Below are 12,352 nucleotides of genomic sequence, written 5' to 3' on the forward strand. Positions count from 1 at the left end.
GAATGAGATGAATGAAAACAAAGGTGACCACAGCAGTGTTTTGAATAGGTATGAGAACAATTCTGTCAATGTGAATAGAGAGAACTCCATGATGCCATGGATTAAACATCTTGAACTGTGCCTGGTATATATTAGATGCTTGATTCCTTTTCTTTCTCTCCCCTTTCTTTGATTTACTCTGAATCTCCAGACAGTCTGCTGCTTCCTCCCTGTTTAACAACCTAGCAGGGAATTTCCACAGCAGTTCAAACTTTGTGTAAGGACCTGTTTATCTCTCAAATTGATTAAATTTTGGACTTCCAAAACCACATGGGACAGTACATGTCTTTGTCCTAGATGAAGCTTAGTATTTTGCCTGATTCTACGTAAAAGATAGATCCATAGAGATGCTGTGAATTTTATTTGAACTAATTTTTGTAAGAAGTCATATCATTGCTTCATTGACTATTTAGGACAATGAATGTCAATGTTAATTTTTGACTGGACATGGACCAACAGACTGGTTCCAAATAGGAAAAGGAGTACATCAAAGCTGTATATTGTCACCCTGCTTATTTAACTTATATGCAGAGTACATCATGAGAAATGCTGGGCTGGAAGAAGCACAAGGTGGAATCAAGATTGCCAGGAGAAATATCAATAACCTCAGATATGCAGATGACACCACCCTTATGGCAGAAAGTGAAGAGGAACTAAAAAGCCTCTTGATGAAAGTGAAAGAGGAGAGTGAAAAAGTTGGCTTAAAGCTCAATATTCAGAAAACGAAGATCATGGCATCTGATCCCATCACTTCATGGCAAATAGATGGGGAAAGAGTGGAAACAGTGTCAGACTTTATTTTTGGGGGCTCCAAAATCACTGTAGATGGTGACTGCAGCCATGAAATTAAAAGACGCTTACTCCTTGGAAGGAAAGTTATGACCAACCTAGACAGCATATTCAAAAGCAGAGACATTACTTTGCCAACAAAGGTCCGTCTAGTCAAGGCTATGGTTTTTCCAGTGGTCATGTATGGATGTGAGGGTTGGACTCTGAAGAAACTGAGCACCGAAGAATTGATGCTTCTGAACTGTGGTGTTGGAGAAGACTCTTGGGAGTCCCATGGACTGCAAAGACATCCAACCAGTCCATTCTAAGGAGATCAGCCCTGGGTGTTCTTTGGAAGGAATGATGCTGAAGCTGAAACTCCAGTACTTTGGCCACCTCATGCGAAGAATTGACTCTTTGGAAAAGACTCTGATGCTGGAAGGGATTGGGGGAAGGAGGAAAAAGGGATGACAGTGGATGAGATGGATGGATGGCATCACCGACTCAATGAACATAAGTTTGAGTGAACTCCGGGAGTTGGTGATGGACAGGGATGCTGTGATTCATGGGGTCACAAGGAGTCAGACATGACTGAGCGACTGAACTGAACTGAACTGAATGTCAATGTTCATTTTTGTCTTATTGTTATGAAGTAAAATTAGTTCTACCCCAGTCAGCTCAAACCACAAACAATATAATCCAATTTGCTTTCACTTTCATAGCTTATCTTAGCTGTCTTTCATGCTAAACTTGTCAGTAAATCAACTTTAATCCTTTATTTTAATATCTGCAAGCAAACTCTTCTGCTTTTATCTTAATGTCAGTATGTCCATCTTCAGTTCAGTTGCTCAGTCGTGTCCAACTCTTTGTGACCCCGTGAATTGCAGCATGCCAGGCCTCCCTGTCCATCACCAACTCCCAGAGTTCACTCAGACTCACATCCATCGAGTCGGTGATGCCATCCAGCCATCTCATCCTCTGTCGTCCCCTTCTCCTCCTGCCCCCAATCCCTCCCAGCATCAGAGTCTTTTCCAATGAGTCAACTCTTCACATGACGTGGCCAAAGTACTGGAGTTTCAGCTTTAGCATCATTCCTTCCAAAGAAATCCCAGGACTGATCTTTAGAATGGACTGGTTGGATCTCCTTGCAGTCCAAGAGACTCTCAAGAGTCTTCTCCAACACCACAGTTCAAAAGCATCAATTCTTCAGTGCTCAGCCTTCTTCACAGTCCAACTATCACATCCATACATGACTACTGGAGCTTACATAGGTCTTTAAAATTATTTGCAGCACATCCTACTGACATGCAGAGATTTAAAAATTTAATAATAATGAAATCTGTTTTCATTGATAGAAATTTCCAGCTGTTTTCTCAAAAAACTATCAAATGTAATGAAAGGGGTATGAAGGATTTAAACACAAAGATTGCCTAATTGGCTGGAAATATTTGAAATTATACCACCAGCTTTGTAGACATAAGAAAAAACAGGCTGCTATTTTCAACTAGGATGAAATTCTAGGAGCATTGTAACTTACCTTACAATTCATTTTAACCAGAGTTATATGAGAACTAACTGCAGGGTTCTAATTTATCAGCAATATAGAAAGAGGTTTTCACATTTTCTTTTAATATACTAATGAAAATATAGAGCAAATCTATTTGGCTACACTAATAAATTCTTTGACACAAAAATTATTTAGGTAATTTGGATGGAACTTGATCCTTAAGTTTAGATAATGAGTGTTATTCCACTAAACTTAAAAAAAAAAAAAAACACAACACTATTTCTCTCTGACAAACCACTCAACTAAGCCATCCATTCTAAAGGTCTAACACAGCTCATAAACTTTATCAATAGATACAGTAGGAAAAAGCAGGGTGTAGCATTTTGGGTGACTGGACCATTCATTAAGCCTCAAATTTAACCTTGTCACCTGAAAACAAAACAGTTCATGAAATTCCTCTCTAATATAGCAACAGAGATATTTTGTTATGGAAATAACTTCCAGTAGTAGGATTCCACCACCTGTAATTTTCCAGAAATGAATCACCCTAAATAACTGTGCTTTCCTAATGAGTTTATATGTAACACATTTGATTTTGAATTTTATGATCCCTCTTAAATAGAACGTATAGAGCAGAATTTACTCTTCACTGATGATTCAAGACCATTGTTTTAAAAAACAATAATCGTGCCCTGTTATGATACAGAGATATTCTCAAAGCCTATTCACCTTGATCCCACTGTAAATAATACTGGATGACCCTGAGTATTTTTATTTTTGAGTCCTTATATACTATCTTTATATGTCTTTACTTGCCTGTTTTACTTGGTCCTGTTTTGTTTCTCTCAAAAAGAATGTTTCATGTGGTTTTAGAGTCCTATAAAACACATTTTGAATGTATGTCCTGTATCTTTAGTAGCAGTGGGACTTCAAACAACTTCCCCACTTTCCTGTGCTCAAGTTTTCTTGTATTGAAAATAGCATATAATACCCTTCATATGAAAAAATGAAATGAATACTCAGTATAGTTCTTGCTCTATAACTTATTTTCACATTTTTATACATAGCTTCCATTCAGAACTTTTTAGTAACTTGAGATAACCCATGATATCTCCCTGAATATTGTTATAACTGCAGCCAAAGGCAAAGAAATGTGTTTTAACTGGTCAAATTAGTATAACTGCATATAAAATTAAATTTTAATTTAATCTGTGAAATACAAGACTATGAGGGCCAGAGAAATTAAAAAGCTTCCTTAAAGTCATACTGCTAATGGCAGAATCTGCAGGTACTATGTCCTTCCAACTGAAGCACATTCTTTAAAACTGAGTTGACAGATCTGAGTTCTAGTCCTGGTTCTGCTGTTTACTCTCTGGGTGATCTAGGGCTGAGTGGTGAAATTTTCTAGGCTTTAATTTGCTCATCAGTCATAAATGGCAGCTGAATTAGATAAAAGGGTCCTTTTCATATTATTAAGTAATAAAAGAAAAGAAGTACTGACACATGTGAAAATCTTAGGTGAAATTAAAGAGATCAGTCACATCAAAGAACATCCAGTGTATGATTCCATTTATACTGAAATGTCTTGAAAAGGCAAATCTACTGAGATAGGAAGATTAGTGTTGGGCAGGAGCTGCAGGGAGGGAGGCAATGGGGAGTGACTGCTAAGAGTCTGGGATCTCTTTGAGGGAGAACAAAATGTTCTAAAATTAGATTGTGGTGATGGTTGTACACCGTCTCTGCAAACATACTAAATATCACTAAATTGTACACTTAAATGAGTGAATTGTATAGTATGTGAATTTTATATCAATAAAGTTATTTTTTAAAAAGGAAAAAAGTGGAGGGTGGGGTTTTCCAGCTCTGGCATCCTTTAATTTTACTGTCAGGATGCACACGCTAGGGGTCCTAAATTGCATCCCAATTTCCAAAATGCCTAGCTTATTCTCTAACAATGTCACGTGGTGAATTCCAATAATTAAATATGAATATTGCATGGAACACTTCTTTGTTTATTGCTTTCAGATGACATTTGGAAAGAGAATACAGAGGAGAGCGTATTATTGACCTAGATATTTATGCTAAAAAAGTTATAGGTAGGATCATATTGTCTACTTTTGGACCTATCAAGAAGCTTAATATCTAAAACAAGCAAGATCTAGTACAATTGCATTGTAAAGCAATAATTAAATCCTCATTTAACTACTGATATAACTGGAATATTCATATACTGTAATTAATGAGAAAAGTGAATAGTATATTCTATTTGATGATCACCAAGTATGTTTGCCAGTGTCAATGTTCATGCATTTAATTTTTTTAAATAGGAGTATTTGAGCAGAAATATGTGTTATGTATTTGAAAATGAAGACACATACACACAGCTATAACTTACTGGGTCTGTGTATATCAGGGACATGATCGACAACTGTTTTATATAAGTTCTCCTCAAAAGATATGTAAGTCACAAAATAAAGGACGATATATTTAGTTTTAGTCAACTAGGAAAGTAACAAAGACTATATAGACTGTTCTATACATCAGTGTCTCTTTTGCTATCTCGTATACAGGGTTATTGTTATCATCTTTCTAAATTCCATATATATGCGTTAGTATACTGTATTGGTGTTTTTCTTTCTGGCTTACTTCACTCTATATAATAGGCTTCTTTTGGACTCTGTGGGAGAGGGAGAGGGTGGGATGATTTGGGAGAATGGCATTGAAATACGTATAATATCATATACGGAACGAGTCGCCAGTCCAGGTTTCATGCACGATACTGGATGCTTGGGGCTGGTGCACTGGGACGACCCAGAGGGATGGTATGGGGAGGGAGGAGGGAGGAGGGTTCAGGATGGGGAACACATGTATACCTGTGGCGGTTAATTTCGATGTTTGGCAAAACCAATACAATACTGTAAAGTTTAAAAATAAAATAAAATTAAAAAAAAAAAGAAAGTAAGTCAAAAAAAAAAAAAGACTATAAAGAAACAGTCAATGAGTGTTGTTTTTTTTTTTTAACAAAAGAAATTGTTTTAGGGAATATGGACAAGATGGCACAGTAGGAAGACCATGAGCTCACCTCCTCCCATATGCATACCAAAATTACAGCTATTTACAAAACAATTACCTATGAGAATGACCTGGAAATTAGAAGAAAAGATATTATACAACTAAAGACATAAAGGAACCACAATGAGGTGAGTAGGAAGAGTGGACATGTGTATAGTCAGGACACATACTCCCAGGTAGGAGACCCACAAACAGGGGTTAATCACAACTGCAGAGGTTCTTCCCAAAAAGGGAGGGACCCAAGCCCTACATCAAGCTTCCTAGCCTGTGGGTCCTGCACTGGGAAGATAAGTCCTCCATAATATTTGGTTTGGAAGGTCAGCTGGGCTGTGTACAGGGGAGCTCTTAAAAGGCACTCACAAAATCTCACTTGCTTGGAGTTCAAAACAGAAGCAGTAATTTTAGAAGCACAGTGGTCAGATCCACCTGCTGATCTTGGAGAGCCTCACAGACAGACAGGAGACAACTGGAACTCCACCTTGGGATACAGATTCTGTCAAGAACCATTTTAGAGTCCTCCCTCTAGCCTTTAGTACCAGGGGCTTATCTGCATACCAGATCCAAGAACTCTGCCCCAGGAGGAGCCATAGAGGACCTAGCCTCCCCCACCAGCAGGTTGGAATCAGCCCCAAACCCTGAAGACTCCACAGCAAGCCATGCCAGAACGTAGCCCTGCCTATAAACAGACTGGAGCCACTGCATAAGGCGGGATCCGGAAGTCAATCAGGCCATGGGCTAGCCTGCCTAGCAATGTACCCTCGGTGGTCCACCCACCACAACAGAAAGGCCCTCGCAGCCTACACAGAGGGTAACCCTAGAGCATATAGTGCTGTCAACCAGAGGGGGCTGTACTACTGGGCCTCACAGGATGCCTCCAACAAAAGCCCACTTCTCCAAGATCGAGAAACATAACAAACTCACCTGATACATGGAAATAAAAATTAGGCAAACTGAGGAGACAGAGTTCCAAATGAAACATTTGGACATTGTCCAAATGAAACATTGGACAATAAGACAAACCCCAAAGAAGAACTGAGTGTAGTAGAGACAATCTACCCAGTAGAGTTCAATGTAATGATTATAAAGATGCTCAACAAACTTTGGAAAAGAATAGATGAACACAGGGAGAATTTCAACAGAGTTAGAAAATATTAAAAAGAACCAAACAGAGCTGAAAAATATAATAACTGAAATAAAAAATACACTAACGAATCAAGAGTAGATAGATGGTACAGAGGAATAGATCAGTGGACTGAAAGACAGAATGCTGGAAATTACCCAAGATAAACAGAAAAAAAAGAAATTGTAAAAAATTAGAGCAGTGTAAGAGACCTCTGGGACAACATCAAGCATACTAACATTCACATCATAGAGGTCTCAGAAGGAGAAGAGAGAGAAAAAAAGGCAGAGAACTTCTTTGAAAAAATGATAACTGAAAAATGCTCCAACCTGGGAAAGGAAACAGACATACAGATCCAGGAAGCAAAGAGAGTCCCAAACAAGATGAATCCGAACAGGTCTACACCCAGACATTAAATGGCAAAAAATAAAGATAAAGAAAAATCTTAAAACCAGCAAGGGAAAAAGCAAACCAGTTACGTACAAGGGAACTCCTGTAAGTCTATAAGATGACTCCTCAGCAGAAACTTTGCAGGCCAGAAGGGAGAGCATAATATATTCAGAATGATAATAGGAAAAAACCTACAACCAAAATACCCTACAAAACAAAACTATCATTCAGATTTGAAGGAGAAATGGAGTTTTGTGAATTAGCAAAACTTAAAAGAGTTCAACACTCCTAAAGTAAGTTTACAAGAAATGTTAAAAGCACTTCTTTAAGTGGAAAAGAAAAGAACATAACTGATTACCAGTCAGGAAGTTGAATCAATAATTTTTTTTAAAAATTCAACAAACAAAAGTCCAGGACCAAATGACTTAAAATCATAGAAGAAAACATAGGCAGTATGCACTTTGGTATCAGTCTTAACAATAATGTTTTGGATATGTCTCCTCAGGTAAGGGAAACAAGAGCAAAAACAAACAAAAGCAACTACATCAAACTTAAAAAATTGCACAGCAAAAGAAACTATGAATAAATGAAAAGACAACCTACTGAATGAAAGAAGACAGTTGCAAATGATATACCCAATAAAGAGTTAATATCTAAAATACACAAAGAATTCATACAACTCAACATCAAAAATAAAACTAACAACTTAAAACTGGGGAGAGGCCCAGAATAGACATTTTCCCTAAGAAGACATTACAGATGGCCAAAAGACACATGAAAAGATGCTCAGCATCACTGATCATCAGGGAAATGCAAACCAAAACCACAACAAGATTCACTTCACACCTGTCAGAATGGCTATCGTCAAATAGTCAACAAATAATAAGTGTTGGTGAGGATGAGGAGAAAAGGGAACCCTATTAAACTGTTGGTGAATGTACATTGGTATAGCCACTATGAAATAGTAAAGATGTTCCTTAAAAAACCAAAAACTGAATTACTATATGATCCAGTAATTCCACTTCTGTATATGTAACCAAAGAAATGAAAACACTAATTCAAAAAGACATATGGATTCCAGTGTTCATTATTTATTATAGCCAAGATAGGGAAGCAACCTAGGTGTCCATCAACAGATGAATGGATAAGAAAGTATGCTATATATTGATATATACAATGGATTATTAATAATACATAAGAAAGAATAAAAGTTGCCATTTGCAACAACATGGATGAACCTTGAGGATATTCTGCTTACTGAAGTAAGTCAAAGATAAACACTGTATGTTTTCCTTTATATATGTGATCTAAAAAATAAACAAACATGATGAAAGAGAAATAGACTCACGGATAACAGAAAACAAATAGAATGTAAGTTGGGAGATGAGTGAAATAGGTTAGGGAGATTAAGAGATTAAAAACTTCTAGTTATAAAATAAATAAGCCATGGGGATGTAATGTACAGCATAAGAAATATGGTCAACAATATTGTAATTTTTTTATGGTAACAGGTGGTAACTAGGCTTATTGTGATGATTATTTTGCAATATATAAAAATGTGAAGTCACTATGTCCTAAATCTGAAATTAACATAATATTTTAAATCTATAAAAATTAAAAAATAAATTCTATTAAGCATAAAGTTATAAGTTTAACTACATTGTCACCTGTTTGAAAACATTCCCATAGGTTGTAGAACATCAGTCGCTGTATTTCTTCCCTCTTTTTGAAGTTATGCTTTTATAACTTTACCAGGGAAAGACAAGAAAGACAGTGGTCCACTTGCCTTTCTTGCACATTAATTTGATTCTATTTATGTAGTTTTGTCAGAGAAGGCAATGGCAGCCCACTCCAGTACTCTTGCCTGGAAAATCCCATGGGCGGAGGAGGCTGGTGGGCTGCAGTCCATCGGGTCGCTAAGAGTCGGACACGACTGAGCAATTTCACTTTCACTTTTCACTTTCCTGCATTGGAGAAGGAAATGGCAACCCACTCCAGTGTTCTTGCCTGGAGAATCCCAGGGACGGGGGAGCCTGGTGGACTGCCGTCTATGGGGTCACAGAGAGTTGGACATGACTGAAGTGACTTAGCAGTAGCATGTAGTTTTGTGTTTAGCCATTTTACATGATGTTAGAAGATACCTGATTTATAGAATAAAGTTTTTGGAGTTGTTTTGGATTATAAATGATGAATGCAAGGAAAATTCTGTTTTATTGAATTAAAGAATCTAATAATTGGGATCCACTTTTCAAAATATTAATTACTTCAACATCAGAAACATAAGAGACATGGGTCAGAAGGCCTTTAACTGCATTTTCATCCCAGTCATACCACTTATGGACTAATCGGCATAAGTAAAGTTATTTATAGTTCATGTGCCTCTGTTTTTCCATCTATAAAATGAGGAGAATAATGCCTGCCTGATAGAACTACTGAGGAATTAAATACAAAATGTGCATAGCAAGATTTTAAAAGAGCCTTGCATGGTATAGTTAGTATATAAGTGTAAATTGTAGTTATTGTTGTTATTGAGGCCTTTTGTTTGCATAACCTGGCTCTCTAGTTAATACAAGCAATACAGCATAATGGTTAAAAGTATATTCCTTCTGTCTGTTTCTTAGTTTCAAATCTTTACCTGGCCACCTACTCACTGTGGAGAGTTGGTGAAATTCTTAGCCACTCTCTACTTCAATTCCCTCATCATCCAAATGTGGGTAATAATAATAGCATTTAGTGTCTAGTGCTATTGTAAGGATCAAATAGGTTTGCATTTCGCATACAGTAAACTTTCAGTAGGATTAGCTATTATAATTAATAATATTCTTTGTGGTAGTATAAGCAAAGTACATAAATATCTTTCTGAAATTTGTGGATTTTACTAGCATCTTGATATAAAAAATTATGTCCCATTACCCTCTTAAATGGCATGCCAGCTGCCACAATTTCCTGCTCAAAACATATGGGCACTGCATTTCTAGATATAGTCCCTGGGGAAATAGGGACTATCTTACTACAGTCACAATGTAATTGCCTAGACAATTACACTGGAACTCTCCAAAGAGGGGAAAAAAAAAAAACCCATTGACAAGCCTGCTGGACCTTCCTTGCCAGAGGAAAATCAAGTTTGTCACTGAAATGCCAAGAGAATGTAATTTTTTTCACCATAGGTTTGTAATCTCCCCAACTTCACTTCTTAAGGCTATGGAATACCAACTTTTTAAAACACAGTTTGAACAGAAAACTTACCAGAGCTCTGGTGAAAAAATGATTGAAAGGCTAACTCTGTATCTCTGAGCTGTGCTTAGTCGCTCAGTAGTGTCTGACTCTCTACGACCCGGTGGACTGTAGCCCTCCAGGGGAGGATGCCATCTTTTCATTAGGCTAATGAGAAACTGTAACACAACTTCAGCGATTAATCATCTGACACAGGGCACGTTTGATCCCTTAGAGGCCACAGAGTAACAAGACCCCAGATCCAGAGAGAGATTAACAAACAGAATTTGAGGCTCTTATTTCTTGACAAACTCTTATTTCTTGAGAGCTGCTGATGAATCTCAAGGTCTCATGTAGGTTTGGGGAATGCATCTGTTGTGAAGATAAAAATGTATCTGCTGCCTCTGAAGACGATGGCAATAAATAATTAACTTTTTTTTTTTTACCTCTAATTCTGTTTGAAGACAAATTTAGCTATAGCACAATTAGATTTTGGGGATTCCAAGAATTTTCTCAGAGGATTGTTTGAGATCTCTTCCAGCTAAGAACAAATGTTGACTGTGTCTTCTTGATCTCACCTGCTGCTGTGGCAGGTTAGTTGAGGTTAGTTGTAACTGAAGGCATTTGACCTTTCTCTTAACCACACAGAGCTCTTAACCTGCTCTGCTAACCCACATTGAGACAGCAGGGCCTGATATGCTCACTTTTTTTTTTAATTTATTTTTTAATTGGTATAAAATTGCTTTTACAATTTTGTGTAGGTTTCTGCCATACGACAATGTAAATCAGTCATAATTTTACATATATCCCTTCCCTTCTGAGCCTCCTCCCCTCCCTGCACCCTACCATCTAGGCCATCACAGAGCGCTAGGCTGGGCTCCCTGTGTTATTTAGCAACTTCCCACTATCTACCTATTTTACACATAATGGTGTATTTATGTCAGTTTCCTGAGACCAATATTTGGCAGCAGGTTTCTGACACCATCATCCCAGGGTCCAGAGTAAAATTAGTGAGCCTGACTTTATCTAATCCACACACACCTTTTGCATCTGTCTGCATCTTTCTCAGCACACAATCAGAATGTAGTCTTAAAATTTTAAAATTAAATTCATTCTGCTAACATTTATTGAGCTCCTTCTGTGGACAAAGCACTTATTATAATAGAAACCAAAGTATGGTGCTTGCCATAGAGTAGATCAAGAGTAAGATGGAAATCTTTTAGGGAGAACTTTTGCAGTCCTCACATTGGTTGTTAAGAAATGATCTCTTGATGACTTCCCTGGCAGTTTAGAGGTTAAAACTTGTGCTTCCACTGCAGGGAGCACAGGTTCAATCCCTGGTCTGGGAACTAGGATTCCACACGTCAAGCTGCAACAGCCAAAAAGAGAAAAGAAATATTTGCCTAAGGACCAGAGAGGCTCAGAGAACATGTACAAGCTGCTTCAACATCAAATCCTTGTTCCACCAATTATTACACATCATGTGACCATGAAGAAGTTACTTAACCTTTCTGATCCCCAACTTCATTGCCTTAAGTATGAGGAAAACATTATATTCTCACAGGGTTACTATGATAATTTATTGCAATAATTAAAGAAAAGCACTTAGGACACATTATTATTATTATCAGTGTTAACATTACCTGGCCCAAAGCAAGGCAGACATGATTGTTCTAACTTAGTGATCAGCATGGATCAATCTCAGACTCCTACTATGCTTTAGTTTTCTCATCTGTCTGATGGGCTAAGGTTATTCACCAATTCTTTCTCTCTCAATTCCTGTTTCTCGCCCCTGTAATAACATTGGGGTTTTGAAAAACCTGACAAGTATTTAACATGAGAAGTGCTGTTTGCATCATTTCCTCAGGATGGAAACTGAGCAAATTAACTAAATTCATATCACTGAGTACCCTCAGCCACCTGCTTGCCAAACCATCCATGGTAACTTGAGAGAGAGAGGTAAGATCATTACTTTGGGGAACTTGGAATGTGCTTTTCATTAACCGGCTCATTACATTTGATTAGCAAATAGGCATTGCATTTCCCCCTTATTAATGGTTGGCTAAGGAAATGTGGTACCCCTGAAAGCTGCCTTTTACTATATACTCTTAACATCACTCAGAGTGTGATGAGAGGAGAGCAAGCAACAGCAGGCAGTAACAGTCTACCCAGGCTGTGAACCTAAACACACATGAGGAGTCATTTAGCTCTCATCAAATTTGGATGAAATCGAGCCCCTTGTA

Source organism: Bos grunniens, chromosome 28 (genome assembly GCF_055505025.1).
Source record: "Bos grunniens cultivar Pamir isolate PY7600 chromosome 28, Bosgru_T2T1.0, whole genome shotgun sequence".
NCBI lineage: Eukaryota > Metazoa > Chordata > Mammalia > Artiodactyla > Bovidae > Bos > Bos grunniens.